This window comes from Lolium perenne, chromosome 7, assembly GCF_019359855.2.
Source record: "Lolium perenne isolate Kyuss_39 chromosome 7, Kyuss_2.0, whole genome shotgun sequence".
Classification (NCBI taxonomy): domain Eukaryota; kingdom Viridiplantae; phylum Streptophyta; class Magnoliopsida; order Poales; family Poaceae; genus Lolium; species Lolium perenne.
In genome coordinates this window covers 310,909,488-310,918,237 of record NC_067250.2, presented here as the reverse complement: position 1 = coordinate 310,918,237, position 8,750 = coordinate 310,909,488, and positions in this window count along the sequence as shown.

Sequence of the window (8,750 nt, the reverse complement as noted above, 5' to 3'; positions counted from 1 at the left end):
TTGATTGATGTCGATTTTTTTTTGTTAAATTTCAGTTGGTATTTGATAACTATACTCCATCTTCTGCTCCTTCCGATGTTTTGCCTTCTCCTTCTCGCTCAAGAAAAGTTCTTGCTAATACTGAACTTGTCGAGGATTCCCTGCCGCAAGAATTGGAAGAACTTCGACAGCAACTTCAGTATGCGAAGAAGCAGACACTTGTGATGATGGAACAATCTCGCAGGGCTTCCGAAGCCGAAAAAATTGCGCTTCAACAAGCTCAAGAGGCCATGGCTGCTAAGGAAGTCGCCACTTCTGAGGCTGAGAAGGCGAATACCCGAGAAAATTTTATGCTCGAGTTAATGAATGAAGCCAGCGCGGATATGTCGGGTATGCTTATCGCATCTTTTTTGTAGAACCACGACACCTTCTGTCTTCTTGCTGCGTCTCTTAAGAACTTCTGCATCGTTGCTTGATAGGTTCCTTTCTTGATGCTGCTGCCGAAGAAGGGAGGGTAAATACTAGGACGAACCTCCTTGTTAACCTTTCCCTTGACCATGGTTCTCTGTTCTGGGCTACCTCGGAAAGGACCCGACAGATTGTCAGATTTCAAGATCGCGCTTCTCAAACTCGCAACTTCCTTGACTTCTGTACCAGGACCCTGTCTATGGTTTATAACTCCATGTTTCCTCGGAACGTTCAGCCACAAACTCTTCCTGAGCTGATGGGGAGATTTAATGATCCACACAAGATCCATGGTTTTGTAAGAGCTCAACTAGTAGCTGGCGCCAGGTTTGCCCTTATCATGCTTCAAATCTGCCATTCGAAGCTTGACCTGACCCAAGTCGTTGCAAAAGTTCATGAAAAGGTAAAGCGTCGAAGAGTTGGTGTCGACAGAATTAACACGAAGGTTTCGCCTGTAGCCGAAGAAATGATTGAAGATCTTCTTCGGATGGATGCCGACTTTTTTGCAGACGGTCATTATGCTGACTTCCTTGGCGCTGCTCCCGAAGAAGGCAGAATTACCCTTGATAACATATTGAATCATGACTAATTATTTTTCTTTGGTAGACAACTCTTCTTTGTAAGCCACGATTGTGACTGTATTGTGAAGCAATCATATTTCTATATTTGTCTAGCCCCCGAGTGTTTCGGTGTCTATTTTCTGTATTTGTGTATTGCGAGGTTTTTGAACCAAGGCATTTATTCAATAAGTAGTTTTGGCGAGTACCAGCCCCCGAGCTGTTTTGTCGAGTACTATTTTGTATTTTTATTGACTCGCGAGGTATTTAATACCAAGGCGAGACTATCTTTTTTCGAAGAACTATATTGAGAATCGTCGGGCCTGAGCCTTTGAGCGTGTCGATGAAAAAGAGCTATATTGTCACTATCTTTACTATATTGCAGCACCGCGAGCCCGCCTCATTAAAAACCTTTCCCGGCCCCACTCGGTGCCCCGGAAAAGGAAAAGAGTGCGTCTGAAAGCTCGCGGGCGTTTCAGTACATTGTGTTTTTACAAGGACTATATTTCGACTCTAGGCGTAGAACCGCCTGAGTTGCGCCACGTTCCAGGGGTTTTGCTCCTCCACCCCTATCTTCTTGTCCTTTATTCTGTATGCTCCTCCTCTGATTACTTCTGTGACGATGTAAGGTCCAAGCCATGGTGACTCGAGCTTTTCATGACTTTTTTGCGTGAGCCGAAGAACTAAGTCTCCCACCTGAAAGGATCTTGGTCGTAGACGTCGACTATGGTAATTTTTCAAGTCCTGTTGATATTTGGCTACTCGAGAGAGTACTTCATCTCTGGCTTCGTCAAGTGCGTCGACGTCATCCTCCAATGCTTTTCTCGACACCTCTTCGTCAAATTCCACGACTCGTGGAGAATCGTGTTCTATCTCAATTGGCAGTACTGCTTCCGCTCCATGGACCAGGAAGAACGGAGTTTCTTGTGTCGCTGTGTTTGGTGTTGTTCGTATGCTCCGCAACACACTGGGCAACTCCTCTGGCCAGGTGTGTCGAGCTTTCTCCAATGGTGCTAACAAGCGTTTCTTGATGCCGTTGCATATGATGCCATTGGCTTTCTCGACTTGCCCATTGGTTTGCGGGTGCGCAACTGACGCAACGTGTAGCTTGATACCTACTTCCTCGCAGTAATCCTTGAATTCATGGGATGTAAAGTTACTGCCATTGTCTGTGACGATGCTATGAGGCACCCCAAATCTGAAGACGGTACTTTTTATGAATTTGACGGCGGATGCTCCATCTGGTGAGTTTATCGGCTTTGCTTCTATCCACTTCGTGAATTTGTCGACAGCTACAAGCATATACTCCTTTCCTCCTGGCCAAGACTTGTGTAGTTTACCCACCATATCGAGGCCCCATTGAGCAAAGGGCCAAGACAAAGGTATTGGCATCGGTTACAGCTGTAGGGAGTGAGGTTTTGCGGCAAACCTCTGGCACGCATCACAGGTTCGTACTATCTCTTTTGCATCTTCTATTGCTGTCAACCAATAAAATCCAGCTCGAAAGACTTTGGCAGCAATAGCTCGGCTGCTCGCGTGGTGACCGCAAATTCCCTCGTGTACATCTTTTAGGATCATCCTTCCTTCTTCGGGTGTGACGCATCTTTGTAGTACTCCCGAAATACTTCGTTTGTATAGCTCCCCTTTGACCACAGTAAAAGCTTTTGATCGTCTAATAACTTGCCTTGCTTCAACTAGATCGTCGGGTATTTCCTTCTTCAAGATGTATGATATGTACGTCTGCATCTATGGTATCTGTATCATCATGACCAGGTCCTGATCTTCTTCTTCTTCTTCCTCTAGTACTTCTTTGGTAGCCCCCGAGGGTTTTTTCTCCTTCTTTTTTGGTTTTGTCGACTTCGTAGATCTCTCTGCTATCTCTTCCCAAAATACACCTGGCGGAACTGTGAGACATTGCGACCCGATGTTTGCGAGAACGTCGGCTTCGTCATTGCTCAATCTACTGATGTGATTTACTTCGCATCCATCGAACAACTTCTCGAGCTCGTTGTAGACTTCCTTGTATGCTATCATACTGTCGTTTACTGCGTCGCATTGGTTCATGACTTGCTGAGCTACCAACTGCGAGTCGCCAAAGATCTTTAGCCGAGTTGCGCCGCACGCTTTCGCCATCTTCATCCCGTGTATGAGGGCTTCGTATTCTGCCTCATTGTTAGACGCGTTTGGCAACGTCATCCTCACGACGTACTTTAACTTGTCACCTTCAGGTGATATCAGTATCACGCCTGCGCCAGCTCCTTCCAATCTCTTGGACCCGTCGAAGTTCATGGTCCAAGTTCTCGATAAATCTGGTGGTCCTGTATTTTGCAGCTCCATCCACTCTGCGATGAAGTCTGGTAGAACCTGCGACTTGATTGCTTTTCTTTTTTCATACGTGATGTCCCAAGGGGAAAGTTCTATTCCCCAAAGGGAGACACGACCTGTAGCTTCTGGATTGTTGAGTATATTTGACAAGGGAGCCTCATTGACCACTATGATCGGGTGTGCCGAAAAATAGTGCCGCAATTTTCTTGCGGTTGTGAACACTCCATATGCTAGCTTTTGATACTGAGGGTATCTCTGTTTTGAAGGTGATAAAACTTCGCTAACGAAGTATACTGGCCTCTGTACTCCATGGAGTTTCCCTTCTTCCTCTCTTTCAACGACAAGTACTGTGCTTACCACCTGAGGTGTGGCCGCAATATATAACAACAGAGGTTCCTTCTCTTTCGGTGCCACCAAGATTGGAGGTGTCAAAATTCTGCGCTTGAGGTCCTCAAAGGCTCTGTCCGCTTCTTCATTCCATTGGAACTTGTCCCCCTGCTTGATCAAGGCGTAAAATGGTAACGCCTTTTCTCCTAACCTGGCGACGAATCTGCTTAAAGCTGCGACTCGTCCTGTTAACTGCTGTACTTCTTTCAACTTTGTTGGCTTCCTCATCGTTACGATGGCCTGTATTTTTTCGGGGTTTGCTTCAATCCCTCTTGCTGAAACTAAGAACCCGAGAAGTTCTCCTGCAGGGACGCCAAAAGAGCACTTTGTCGGGTTCAGCTTGAGACAGAACTTATCGAGGTTGTCGAAAGTTTCCTTCAAATCCTCAATTAGTGTGTCGCCTTTTTTGGATGTTATGACGACATCGTCGATGTATACTTGTACATTTTTCCCGATCTGTGTTGCTAAGCACTTCTGCATCATCCGCTGATATGTTGCTCCCGCGTTTTTCAAACCGAAGGGCATTGTTCGATAACAGAACACGCCGCAGGGAGTGATGAACGCTGTTTTCACCTCATCATCTTCTTTCAATCTGATCTAGTTATAACCAGAATAGGCATCCATAAAGGAAAGACGTTCACATCCTGCCGTGGAGTCGATAATTTGATCGATCCTTGGGAGGGGAAAGTGATCCTTTGGACAATGTTTATTAAGACACGTGAAGTCGACGCACATGCGAAGGACTTTCGTGTTTTTCTTCGGCACCAACACTGGGTTAGCTACCCATGTGGCCTCTGTATGTATTTCTTTGATGAAACCTGCTTCTCTGAGTCTGTTAATTTCCGACAGCATAGCCTTGCGGTTTGGTTCCGAAAAACGCCGCAGAGGTTGTTTGATTGGTTTCGCGAATGGATCCAAGTGTAGGTGGTGCTCGGCAAGTTCCCTGGGTACTCCTGGCATGTCAGCTGGTGTTGACGTCAGAAACCCACCGGCGGGCAGCGACGGGCAACACCGTAGAGCCGGGAACAACCTAGGGCTGCGGCTGGCCGAGGTCCCTCCGAGCGACGGCCCGCAAAGCCTTCTGGTCACACGTCCGATGCTGATGCAAGGGCGTGCCACCTGACCTATACCTGGTCAGGAAGGTGATGGAGATGCCTCGCTTAGTTTCCTGCATGGCATACACGTAAACATTAAATACGAGCCTCGATCGGCTCTCAGGTTATCCTGTGAATCGGCTCAGGGAGCCGATCCACCCATGATTCGTACGAGGTGCACGAATATATGGTGGTCCTGCTTGATCAAGATAAAGCTAATGAGATCTACGACGATTTAGGGTTTTCACCGCATAATCGGATCATCCTACTCAGGATTGGGCCTCGCGGCCACGCACGGTGATCGTAAGCCGATCCTAGACAAGGCCTAAAAACCAACACGAGGTTGATCCCCGGAACATCCTGTCTAGGACTAGCAAACGACACCCTACGTGCCGCTGGATCCTCCAGCCCCTTGTAAGGCCTAACTATTGCAGATATTAAACTAATCCTTGATGAACAAGGAGCAACCGTAACGGATCAGATCTACTAAATAATGATCAAGCGGGGTGCCGCCCCTACACCTAAGATAGGTGTAAGGGCGGCTAGACATGCAAGGGTTGCACTACGATAGCATGTTACACGAAGAACTATGCTAACCCTAACACATCTATGATAACTACGTTGCTCGCCATCAACAAGGCTTCAGTACGAGCAACGCATGAACAACGTGGAGCTTGTGCTGCCTAGATCGCAAGATGCGATCTAGGCAGCATGTTGCTTACCGGTAGAAACCCTCGAGACGAAGGAGTTGGCGATGCGCCGAGATTGATTTGTTGGTTGAACGTTGGTTGTTGTTTATTCCATAAACCCTAGATACATATTTATAGTCCAGGGGACTTTCTAATTTAGGCGTGCACCTAACCGTGCACGGGTCAAACTCTATCTTTTAACCTAAGATACGATCTACTATAATACAGATACACGGGCAAACTTGCCCAAACTTTGCATAACGGGCCGATTCGCGTACTTCCTCCATGTATATTCTTCAAGTCCATCTTGATCGCGGCCCACCTCTGACCTGGTCAAATTCTGGTGATAACACATGCCCCCCTGGTTTTGGAATTGATAATTCCAAAATCACTCTGCTTTTTCTTCGTCGGGTCATGTCGCGGCAGGGCAAAACCGTCGCAGTATCTTTCATCATGGCACCTTGCCTTCTCAACTTCTCTGCACGATTCGACAGTTTTGGCACCACCTCCTCGGAAATCACCACAGCATTAAATTTCCCCGTCCCCTTTATTTTTTAACCGCGTCGAGCGGTTTGCTTCTTCATCCTCCTGCTCCGCAGTAGCTATCGGCAAACACAAAACCCTTCTCTGCCGCCATGGATTCCTCTTCCTCCTCCAGCCCGTCCTTCCAGTCCTCCTCCTCCAGCGAGCTCGAGCAGGAGGTCAATCTGATGGCCATCTACGAGGCCCGCGCCCCAGAGTATTGGGACGCGCGGGACTGGGATTTCTCCATTGAATCGGAAGACGACGAACCCCCCACCGATGGGGAGGAGGACCTCCAGTTCCTCGTCGACGGGGAGCTGGTACCGGCGAGCGACGACGACCTCTTCCCATGGGAGGCAGTCCTCTCCTCCGACGAGGAGGAAGAAGAGGCGGAGGAGTCGGAGGACGACTCCTCCTCCGCGGGATACCCGCCGGCCAAGCGCTTCCGTGGCTGGGCCTGGTCGGATGACGACGATGACGACGACGACGAGGAGGATGAAGCCCCTGCCGGCGGCTTCATCAGCAGCGACGAGGAGCCCGCCGGTAGCAGCGCCGACGGCAGCTACGATGACGACGACGAGGGCAGCGACGGCCCTTAGATCAGGGAGTAGCATAGGGCTAGTAGTAGTAGTGCATTAGGCATCGGATGATCTTTTGAGAGCCATCGGCTCTTTCTTGTAAAAATCCCTCTTCGAATCAATGAAAATCGTTCTTCCAATGTGATTCTTCATTTGTTCAATTTCAAATCTTCCGACTGCCAAAACAAGTCAACGCACCAAGAACCGATAGCAACGTATCGGCTTTTCACCCTCACACGCCCATAAGGCCGAACTCAAATCCCAAATTAGACAGATATCCAGGAAAACACTCCTCGAACTCAAACTGTAACTTGATATCTGACCACCACATTTTGCAACTCTACAGTCGATGTCTGTGCATCGGCTGCTTCAAAAAACTTTTTACTGGCCTATTTCGTGCATCGGCCTCCACATTTTACTGTCCATCATCCCACATGCTTGGGAAGTACTTCTCGAGGTACTGTCCATTGACAGCCACTGGAAACTTCACACCATCCTTCAACTGATGATCCTGAGATCTGGTGGGCAACGTAGAGTCTTCAGGAAAGCCTTTGAATTCTCCCAACCAGACCCAATGGTCTTCTTCAAACACTCACCATTTTGTGAAGAAGGTTGCAACGAAGGTTTAGCCGATGGTACCCCAATCGGCTTCTGAACAGAGCATCTACCAGGCCTGCTGCCCCCCGAGCCTTACTCAAGGTGAGAACATCGGTGAGGACGCACCAAAGCCGACCACCTTCCTTCCCTTGAACGCCGATATATCTCTTCTGACAGCCTTGCTGAACTAGCACCAAAGGTTGGAAATCCTTGACAAGAAGGTTCAGGAACCCGGATCGGCTCGAAGCAGCTGAAGAAATTCCCATTGTTTTACTCCCGCGAAGAAGCAGAAGGCACCACAGCTGGCCTGGATTTGGTGGAGATTCGGTAAACCTCGCATAATTGCACTAGAGTTGATGGCTGCGCATCGGCTGCTTCTCAATTCTAAAGTCGATGCCCTTGCATCGGCTGTCCAAAATTTTTTTTTTTACTGGCCGATTTTCTCCTATCGGCCCCAATATTTCACTGCACACATGTCCTCCTGCACCTGTTCCCATGTTCATCGTGTTTAGGTGCCCCCCGAGCCGAATCTGTCAGGGAATGGCAGATATCGGCTCTGTAATTCGGACGTCGGCTCCTGATAGGATCAAGGATGAACACAAGCAGAACATGTGGTGAGGATAATTTTGGCCGATCGCTGGAATCGGCCTCCATATCCATTGAAGCGTCGACTGAAGGTTCTGTAATGCTCCTTCATAATTTTTGGGGCCGATCACAAGGATCAGCCTCGCCCCATTTGCTCATCGCTTCGCTTCAGCTACATGGTCAGGCCAGTGGATAAAACCAGTTTAACCCTTCCCTTCGTTACGTCGATGCGCTCGCAGTCGTCCAAATTGATACCTGAGAGGGGTTCTTGGCCTGCTGCTTCCCATGCGTTCATGCCAGCCGTTGAAATTTCGGCTGAGTCATCGGCCTGGACGACTTCTACCTCATCTCCATCCCACTGTATTATGCATTGGTGCATCGTGGAGGGAATGCAGCAGTTGGCGTGGATCCAATCTCTTCCTAGCAGAACAGCATAAGTGCTCGTGCTATCGGCGATGAAGAACGTTGTAGGGATAGTTTTCCTTCCTACGGTCAGATCCACGTTCAGAACACCTTGTGCGTCAGACGCTTGGCCGTTAAAATCGCTCAATGTCACGTTGGTCTTGATTAGATCTGAGCTAGAGCGTCCCAGCCGACGTAGCATAGAGTACGGCATGATGTTGACTGCCGCTCCGGTGTCTACCAGCATCTTATTTACAGGCCTCCCATCGATATAACCTCGCAAGTACAGGGCCTTCAGATGTCTGTAGCTCCTCTCTCGTGGTTTCTCAAAGATAACCGGCCGTGGGCCGCAGTCAAGCTGTGCCACAGGTGCCTCGTCTAATCCTGGAGCACTGAACTCCGAAGGGAGGATGAACACCATGTTTGTGCCAGCCGATGTTTCACCATCGGCTTTCCTTTGCTTGGGACGCCACTCCATTTTTCGTGGACGACCCTCTTCGTCCAGGGTTCGCTGAACTTTCGCAGCCAGATCAGGTCGTGCCTTCCTTAGTGTATGCAAGTATAACCTTT